Here is a 10972-nt window from a genome sequence, read left to right as displayed (position 1 = left end):
CAAATCGGGTCTCTCAATAAGATGTAAGGCGCTATGCAATTGTATAAGTACCAAATTGAATAAATCGAATGACATTGATTATCCCGTTGAAATGTATCTGGGTAAAAGGCCGTGTAACAGTAAGTACATAACAACATACCAGCAGCAAATATTCAAAGAGTGAAAAGTAACAATAAAAGGAAACAGCTGCAAGGGATTTGTATTCTCCTTGCGTAAGAAAGGGATAATAAAAGTTATGTATTTTCAGATTTGGCCCTGCAGACATAATGATTTATTGTTAAAGCACAAGCACTTTTTATTTCTGGTAAATAATTTATATTTGAATAGTGTTTTGCACAAATTGAAGAAGACTGCCAATACAAAAAAAAGTATGTTATCGTTTGTCTGCAGTCACTTTGAATTTTTTCAATAATGGAGGACAGGTATCAAAATACAGTATGTACAGTATGTGCAGCGATATACTGTATCTTAAAAGGGTTACGCACAACTCCAGAACCTGACCATATGAATATTCTAGTTGGAACCATCCTTTTTGGTACTGGATAGTAAGATTTTGTGCAGTACCTTCCATTTTTCTTTAGAACTTAATTGGTAAGAGTGTGGAGAAATTGTCATGATAGAGATGCCATGCTTATTCTGCTTCAAGGTACATTTACACTGCATGATTATTGTGCCTAGGAATGCTCGCCTCACGATAATCTTGCAGTATAAAGAGGCTGCTGATGACCCGAAGAATGAACAAAAAACTCGTTCTTGAACAGCTGACATGTATCTCTAAAAGCCACAGGTGGAATGTTAACTAGTTAAATGCCGCTGTCAAACTCTGACAGCGGCATTTAACACGCGCTTCTGGCAAGCGCTCCGGAAATCCCGCGACCGTGTCACATATCCGCGGGTCGCCGATGGGTTAGCATGACAACCAGAGGTCTCCAGCAGACCTCTATGTTTATCACTTCCCGGTGGTCGGCGCTCATAGCAAGTCCGCAATTCTGCTACATACAGGTGATCTGAGCATCGCCTGTATGTAGCAGAGCCAATCGGGTTATTGCAGCTTCTAGTCTCCTATGGAAACTGTTGAAGCATCCCAAAAGTGAAAAAAACATGTTTTTAAAAATATTTAAAAAATGCTATGATAATGGTTATAGATTATGGAATGGGACTATGACTAGATGCTATGATAATGGTTATAGACTATGGAGTGGGACTATAGCTAGTTGCTATGATAATGGTTATAGACTATGGAATGGGACTTTAACTAGTTGCTTTGATAATAGTTATTTATCAACGGTCATTTTATGTCATTTTGGTCAATGGACATCTTTTAGCAAACCGAAAAAGAATGTGCTTACATCAAATGAAGTTATTGTCCTGAATGGCAGGACTCACAAGTAATTTAATGTAATCCTTATTGCGTAAAGAGAACCTGTCTTAAGACCATACCTAGTGTTCAGCAGCTAATTCATCACTATGTGAAAACCACAATGAGGTATATCATGAAGTTGCCAGCTTAAACCTTTCAACAACGTGCATGGTGTAATGAATTTACAGTTTAAACAATGCTTTTAGAGATTATGTTACCCCTGTGTGAGGTTTGCGTGTATCCTTCAGAAACACGATCCTCTCACTTCAACTTAATAGTGAAACATTTCTTCATGTATTTTTTAAGGATCATAAAGATAGTTGTCATAAGACAAATGGAACATGTAGAATAATCCTTACATCGCATAGTTTTCTTTACTCCTCTAATAAAACACTTTGCAGCTTGTAAGGAAATCAAAAACTGTGTATCATCCAATACCATCCATTCAAAGAACAGAAATTCAAATTTTTTTATTTGTTTGGAGCTTAAAAAGTTCAGATCAGTGGTCTACAGACTGTGGTTCTCCAATTATTTAAACCGTGAAAAGCTTTCCTTCACACATCTAAAACAAAAAGGCAAAGCTTTTCATGTTTTTTATAAGCTTTTTTGTTGTTGTGTGGCATTTTATACACTTTTTTTAATGTTTTTGTTTTTTGTTTTCTTATAGAGAAATCTCTAGAAAAATAAATATCAGATCTCTAAATGATCTACAATATAAATGAGGGCTAAAAATAAAAATATCTTAGACTTACTAATATTGTTGGCCTTTAGAATCCCTTTTGTTCTCACGACTGCCAAAGAAGAGGGAAATTACTTGACAGCAGCATCAAAAAATTCCAACTTTCAGTAACTAGGTTGATTCATATTGGAAACTCTGAAAATGAACCTGTATACTTTCATTCTCCTGAGGCCTTTTGGGTATTATAAATTGAGGAATCACCAATCCTTCCTGCTATTTTATTGCTCCCAGTTATTTATTACCAGGAAGTTTTATGAGTTCATAAATTTGGATTTGAAATCAGGCTAGGGGAGTTCCGTGCTCATCCAAAGCAATTTTTATCTGAGAATAGGAGATTGACAAATGCATGGGTTATATTTTCACTTTAATATCTCTGCATACAGGACAGAACTGAACACAATTATAGTAATACTATAGACTATAACGGAACTAACCTACAATGATGCTTGAAAGTTTATGAACCCTTCAGAATCTTACATATTTCAGCAAAATTTTGATCTAAAACCACATCAAATTTTTACATAAGTCCTAGCAGTATATAAAGAAAACCAAATCAAACAAATCAATCAGGCAAAAGTATGTTAACCTTTACAATTAGCAGATAATTTGACACTAAAATATAAGTGTGGTGTTTTCAATCAATAGAATGACAATCAGGCAAGAATGGAGAGATTTATCAAAGTCTGATTTTCACAAAACTTGTATGCATTCATCCAGAGATAATGAGGGAATTGAGCTCAGTAATTGACAGACCGCTGTATCTTATATTCTTAGACTGTCTTGTACCAGGGGTGGTGCCACAGGATTGGAGGGTGGCTGATGTGTTACCGATATTTAAGAAAGGTAAGAAGGTGGAGCCAGGCAACTACCATCTGATAAGCCTGACATCAGTAGTGTGCTAAGTTTTTGATCATAAGAGATGATCTGCAAAAATATATTGCAGATAATAATATATTAATTGACAGCCAGCATGGATTCATGAAAGATAGGTCATGTCTGACCAACATGTTGGGTTTCTATGAGGAGGTAAGTGCAAATCTGGATGTTGGTAATCCGGCTGATGTGATTTATCTGGACTTTGCAAAGGCATTTCATACTGTACCACATAACAGTCTATATGGAAGCTTCAGAAGCAAGGACTGGGGGAAACTATATGCAGATGGGTAAGAATTGGCTAAATGACAGGAAACAAAGAGTCGTCATAAATGATATGTTCTCTAAATGGGATATAGCCAGTAGTGGGGACAGCAGGGATCTGTGCTAGAACCAATTCTTTTAAATCTCTATTAATGACCTTGTAGATGAGATTGAGAGTAAAGTGTCAGCCTTTGCTGATGACACCAAACTATGTAGGACATAAAAAACTGACCTTGACAGTACAAAGTTACAAAATGATGAGGATAAGATGTTCAAATAGGCATTCACTTGGCAAATGAGATTGAAATGAGGTTTAATGTTGATAAATGTAGAGTAATGCAACCAAAACGGTGTAACCCTATTGCTGCATATACATTAAATGGAAGTAAACTTGGGACTACAGAACAGGAGGAGGACTTGGGTATTCTGGTTACTAGTAAGCTGAGCAGCAGTACTCCATGTCAAGCAGCAGCCGCAAAAGCAAAAAGGATTTTAGGGTGTATAAAATGAGAGATAAAATCCTGCGATCCCAACATATTGTTAGCCCTTTATAAATCACTTGTGAGGCCACATCTAGAATATGGGATCCAGTTTTGGGCTCCACATTATAAAAAGGATGTTCATAAGTTAGAGTCAGTTCAAAAGGGGACAACTAGATTATTTCAAGGGATGGCAGGCCTGTTATATGATGGGAGATTGTAAAAGTTGGCCTTGTTTTTCTTATTTCACCGAAAAAGAGACACTATATTTTCAGATAATCAATAACAATTAATAAAACTTAACATTTAATTGATATTTATAAAATTCAAACAACAATCACGACCTAAAAACATGTATGGCTGCAAACAAAGATACAGGGTGCTCAATCTCCCTGAGGGCTTACCTAACTAGTCCCTACCTCGCAGCAGAGGTTGGCACCCTAATAATCCTTCGCAATGGCGCCCCTGCTCAACGTAGGCTGCCCTATCTGTCCCTAATAGGCCCTATCGTGCAGAAAATAGTACAACAGCATGCAGCAGTCCATACACTACAGACAGCACACCAAAAAACAAAAAAAACAACTTGAGCATAAAAGATGTAGTATGGTGTACCTATGAGTATGTAGTACAGTACATCAATCACTGTCATATATATGTACACCATACAAAAAACAGGGACCTGTGCTGATCGTGTTCACAACACTTCAAAATTGCACATTAAATCTGGCCCGTTCTGCAATTAGATGACCTATACCCCTGCACTGTACCTAAGGATAAACAGCCTATCTGTTTAATGGTTAAAGAAGAATAAAGCTAACATTTTGAAATGGCCAAGTCAAAGGCCTGACCTTAATCCTATAGAAATGTTGTGACTGCTTGTGCTGCAATAAATACATCTAAATGTGTCCAGTATTTGTTGATTAGTCCTGCAAATAAGCTTGGAGGAGCTTTAGCCAATTTCTCCCCACAAACCTCTGTTATGTTGGTAGTTTTATTTTTCCCAGACCAGAGAGTCAGTGCAGGATCGAAGGGGAAGGTGAAAAGAACATGTGGATTACAGAAGAATATCCTCAAACAGCCCTTTTAACTTTACTTACTGATATTCACAAAAATATTGTGACTAATACCAAGGCAAAAATATATGAGATATTTACAGAGATTTTCTCATACCTTATAAAGAGGACCTTTCAGTAGGATTTCACGCCATAAGCTATTTATATGCGCATTTAGCTGTTTCAAAGATATGCTCAGAAATACCTTACCATGACCAGTCCATTCCCCCATTACAGAGAAATCAGCATTGGAATAGATATACAAATGAAGCTGAAGGACTATGGTAGATCTGAAGCCTCGATTCTTCGCCCAGCACTGCCTTCTCCTGATTGACTGATTGCTCCTTTGCCATTTTCAGCATGCATAGATTTGCATGAGATCTGCTGTAGATTCCAATAATTAACAGTTTATCATCTGTACTTTACATCAATGATCATTGATAATAGCTGCTGTAATTGTTTTTCAAGTGTTCAGCATAATTATTATCAATTTTCTCCCATGTTCCATTCAACTCTAGGATTTATAAGTGAAACCTCTTGGTACAAAGAGGGAGCGGTTGGTGTTGCTGTGGTCACAGGTTCTTCCTATATTATAAACCATGTTTGTCTTTCAGACGTAGTGCTCATGTGGGTATTCTTCCTCCAGGATATTGATTGGTTAATTGACCATAGTGGACATTTGGTTTACAATGGGAATTCACAAGGGTAGCATCAGACATAAATAAATATGTTCTCTGAAAATCTTTGTTGAAACTGTTGACTCAAATTTTAGTAGTTATACAAAAAAAATGTGAAAATCTCAGCTTCTGGGACGCTTTTAAGCCAAGATTGTGCTGACTGCAATTCATGCATGAAATATTTATTCCGTGATCTCCCATGGAGCATTTTATACTTAGGTTCAAAATGTAGTTAAACTGTTCATGAATTCTTGAGGCTTTTGTATGAAGATTTTATATATCACTGTACAAATCACTGACCTTGCTTCAACGGGTTATCCCCTTTCAGAAAACTTTGCATTATAAACTGTGTTAATAGTGAAAAAGCAAATTCTTATCCCTTCTGGGTCCAGCGCCGGCTCTGTGCTGCTGCTCCAAACTTTGTTGTTTGCAGTGCTGATGTTACGTTTGCATCACTGCAGCCAATCAGGGTGCTCAGCAGGTTTTCTGATGTAGACGGCATTAGCCGCTGAGTTAATTGATTGGCTGCAGTGCTGTTGATGTAACATCATTACAGCAGCCTAACAGAAGACACATCGGAAGCCGTGAAGACACAATACTGAACCCTGGAAGGTAAGTAAAGCTCAGTTTGTTTATTTTTATTAGTAGCTGAGCCTAGAGGCAAAATTTTTTTTAAAAGGGCCAAGCACTTTAAGCACACCATTGCCAGGAAATCTTCTCCAAGCCAATATTTTCATGATAAGAACCTTCAGTCAGCAGCTTAATTTCTGCTCTTAAAAATACTCTGATGGTACCCATAAGTAGCCAATTATAGTCATTGTGGTCCATCATTCAAAATAGATTCTTTAACAAACAAAAACCTTAAGTGTGAACTAAGACTACTAATAGCTGTATGATTAAAAATTATACAAATATGCCAGTTATAGACCATGAAAAGAGATTCAGTGCGTACAAATTAATGAGTGTTGCAGAAAATTCTTACTCAACCAAGGGAACTGAAGAGATTCATGATCCAATATTTCAGGAGAGTGAAGAAAAGATTCTGAGGCTACTGTTTGTCTAAATAATAAAGAAGGTTAAAAAAGATGTTTCTGTCCTTATTGGCAGAGGGGTTGTGTTATGATGACCTGGTGGTTAGGAGCACTAGGAATGACCTGATGAGCAAACTAGTAATACAGGACAAGCTCTGGGAAGTGGGAGCTCTGCTGACCGCAACCCCTAATCCTATCACAACAACTAGAAATAGCCGTGGAGCGTACCTGACTCTGCCTAGACGCCTCTTCACAGCCTAAGAGCTAACTACCCCTAAAGATAGAAAATAAAGCCTCACTTGCCTCAGAGAAATTCCCCAAAGCAAAAAGGCAGCCCCCCACACATATTGACTGTGAGTTAAGATGGAAGTCACAAACACAGGAATGAAATAGGTTTCAGCAAAGGAGGCCAGACTTAACTAAACAGACATGAGGATAGAAAAGGTATCTTTGCGGTCAGCATAAAAAAACTACCAAAAAACCACGCAGAGTGTGCAAAAGAGACCCCGCACCGACTCACGGCGTGGAGGTGCCACTCTGCATCCCAGAGCTTCCAGCTAGCAAGGCATATTCATGATAGCAAGCTGGACAAGAAAACAGTGGTAAACAAATAAGCTAGCAGGGACTTAGCTTTTGCTGGAATAGACAGGTCATCTGAAAGATCCAAGAGAGAACTGAACCAGTACTAGGACATTGACAGCTGGCATCAAGTAACGATCTAAGTGGAGTTAAGTAGAGCAACCATGCTAGGACTAAATGAGGTCAGCTGAGGAAGGAACCTCAGAACCCGCAGCTCCACTCACAGCCACCAGAGGAAGTCCATGGACAGAACTCGCCGAAGTACCATTCATAACCACAGAAGGGAGTTCGAGAACAGAATTCACAACAGTACCCCCCCTTGAGGAGGGGTCACCGAACCCTCACCAGAGCCCCCAGGCTGATCAGGACGAGCCAAATGAAAGGCACGAACAAGATCGGCAGCATGAACATCAGAGGCAACCACCCAGGAATTATCCTCCTGACCATAACCTTTCCACTTGACTAGGTACTGAAGTTTCCGTCTCGAAATACGAGAATCTAAAATCTTCTCCACCACATACTCCAACTCCCCCTCAACCAACACCGGGGCAGGGGGGTCGACGGAGGGAACTATAGGAGCCACATATCTCCACAATAACAACCTATGGAACACATTATGGATGGCGAAAGAAGCTGGAAGGTCCAAACGAAATGACACAGGATTAAGAATTTCCGAAATCTTATAAGGACCAATGAAACGAGGCTTAAACTTAAGAGACGAAACCTTCATAGGAACATAACGAGACGACAACCAAACCAAATCCCCAACACGAAGTCGGGGACCAACACAGCGACGGCGGTTAGCGAAACGTTGAGCCTTCTCCCGGGACAATGTCAAATTGTCCACCACGTGAGTCCAAATCTGCTGCAACCTGTCCACCACAGAATCCACACCAGGACAGTCCGAAGGCTCAACCTGCCCTGAAGAAAAACGAGGGTGGAAACCAGAATTACAGAAAAAAGGTGAAACCAAAGTGGCCGAGCTGGCCCGATTATTAAGGGCGAACTCAGCCAAAGGCAAGAAGGACACCCAATCATCCTGATCAGCAGAAACAAAGCATCTCAGATATGTCTCCAAAGTCTGATTGGTTCGTTCGGTTTGGCCATTTGTCTGAGGATGGAAAGCTGAAGAAAAAGACAAATCAATTCCCATCTTAGCACAAAAGGACCGCCAAAACCTCGAAACAAACTGGGAACCTCTGTCCGACACGATGTTCTCCGGAATGCCATGTAAACGAACCACGTGCTGGAAAAATAATGGAACAAAATCAGAGGAGGAAGGCAATTTAGGCAAAGGTACCAAATGGACCATCTTAGAGAAGCGATCACAAACCACCCAGATAACCGACATCCTTTGAGAGACAGGGAGATCTGAAATAAAATCCATGGAAATATGCGTCCAGGGCCTTTTCGGGACCGGCAAGGGCAAAAGCAACCCACTGGCACGAGAACAGCAGGGCTTAGCCCGAGCACAAGTCCCACAGGACTGCACAAAAGAACGCACATCCCGTGACAAGGAAGGCCACCAAAAGGATCTAGCCACCAAATCCCTGGTACCAAAGATTCCAGGATGACCAGCCAACACCAAACAATGAACCTCAGAGATAACTCTACTAGTCCATCTATCAGGGACAAACAGTTTCTCCGCTGGGCAACGGTCAGGTCTATCAGCCTGAAACTCCTGCAGCACCCGCCGCAAATCAGGGGAGATGGCAGACAAAATTACCCCCTCTTTGAGAATACCAGCCGGCTCAGGAACTCCCAGAGAATCAGGCACAAAACTCCTTGAAAGGGCATCAGCCTTCACATTCTTAGAGCCCGGAAGGTACGAAACCACAAAATTGAAGCGGGAGAAAAACAGCGACCATCGAGCCTGTCTAGGATTCAACCGCTTGGCAGACTCGAGATAAGTCAGATTCTTGTGATCCGTCAAGACCACCACGCGATGTTTGGCTCCTTCAAGCCAATGTCACCACTCCTCGAACGCCCACTTCATAGCCAACAACTCTCAATTGCCCACATCATAATTGCGCTCAGCAGGCGAAAACTTTCTAGAAAAGAAAGCACAAGGTTTCATCACCGAGCCATCAGAACTTCTTTGAGATAGAACAGCCCCTGCTCCAATCTCAGAAGCATCCACCTTGACCTGAAACGGGAGCGAAACATCTGGCTGACACAACACAGGGGCAGAAGAAAAACGACGCTTCAACTCCTGAAAAGCCTCAACGGCCGCAGAGGACCAATTGACCACATCCGCACCTTTCTTGGTTAAATCAGTCAATGGTTTAACAACACTAGAAAAATTAGCGATGAAGCGACGGTAAAAATTAGCAAAGCCCAGGAATTTCTGAAGGCTCTTCACAGAAGTAGGCTGAGTCCAATCATAAATGGCCTGAACTTTAACAGGGTCCATCTCGATAGTAGAAGGGGAAAAAATGAAGCCCAAAAATGAAACCTTCTGAACTCCAAAGAGACATTTAGACCCCTTCACAAACAAGGAATTAGCACGGAGGACCTAGAACACCATTCTGACCTGCTTCACATGAGACTCCCAATCGTCCGAAAAGACCAAAATATCATCCAAATATACAATCATGAATCTATCCAGGTACTTTCGGAAGATGTCATGCATAAAGGACTGAAGCACAGATGGAGCATTAGGAAGCCCGAATGGCATCACCAGGTACTCAAAATGGCCCTCGGGCGTATTAAATGCTGTTTTCCATTCGTCGCCCTGTTTAATACGCACAAGATTATACGCCCCTCGAAGATCTATCTTGGTGAACCAGCTAGCCCCCTTAATCCGAGCAAACAAATCAGACAGTAGCGGCAAAGGATACTGAAATTTGACGGTGATTTTATTGAGAAGGCGGTAATCTATACAAGGTCTCAGAGAACCATCCTTCTTGGCCACAAAAAAGAACCCTGCTCCCAACGGTGATGACGACGGGCGAATATGCCCTTTCTCCAAGGACTCCTTTACATAACTCCGCATAGCGGCGTGTTCTGGCACAGATGAATTGAACAGTCGGCCCTTCTGAAACTTACTACCAGGAATCAAATTAATAGCACAATCGCAATCCCTATGAGGAGGTAGGGCACTGGACTTGGGCTCATCAAATACATCCCGGTAATCAGACAAGAACTCAGGGACTTCAGAAGGATGGGAGACGAAATTGACAACAATGGGACATCCCCATGTCATGTCATGTACCCTTGACAACCCCAACTGGATACAGACATTGATTTCCAATCCAATACTGGATTATGGACCTGTAGCCAATGCAAACCCAAAACGACCACATCATGCAGATTATGCAACACCAAAAAGCTAATATCCTCCTGATGTGCAGGGGCCATGCACATGGTCAATTGAGTCCAGTACTGAGGCTTATTCTTGGCCAAAGGCGTAGCATCAATTCCTCTCAATGGAATAGGATACTGTAAGGGCCCCAAGAAAAAACCACAGCGCCTGGCAAACTCCAAGTCCATCAAATTCAGGGCAGCGCCTGAATCCACAAATGCCATAACAGAATAGGACGACAAAGAGCAAATCAGAGTAACGGACAAAAGAAATTTTGGCCATACCGTACCAATGGTGGCAGACCTAGCGAACCGCTTAGTGCGCTTAGGACAATCAGAGATAGCATGAGTGGAGTCACCACAGTAAAAACACAGCCCATTCTGATGTCTGTATTCTTGCCGTTCAGCTCTGGTCAAGGTCCTATCACATTGCATAGGCCTCTGCTCAGAAGATACCGCCAAATGATGCACAGTTTTGCGCTCACGTAAGCGTCGATCGATCTGAATGGCCAAGGACATAGACTCATTCAGACCAGCAGGCGTGGGGAATCCCACCATAACATCCTTAAGGGCTTCAGAAAGACCCTTTCTGAAAATTGCCGCCAGGGCACACTC

The sequence above is a fragment of the Ranitomeya variabilis genome, chromosome 1, assembly GCF_051348905.1.
Source record: "Ranitomeya variabilis isolate aRanVar5 chromosome 1, aRanVar5.hap1, whole genome shotgun sequence".
Taxonomy (NCBI): domain Eukaryota; kingdom Metazoa; phylum Chordata; class Amphibia; order Anura; family Dendrobatidae; genus Ranitomeya; species Ranitomeya variabilis.
This window is presented reverse-complemented; position numbering follows the sequence as displayed.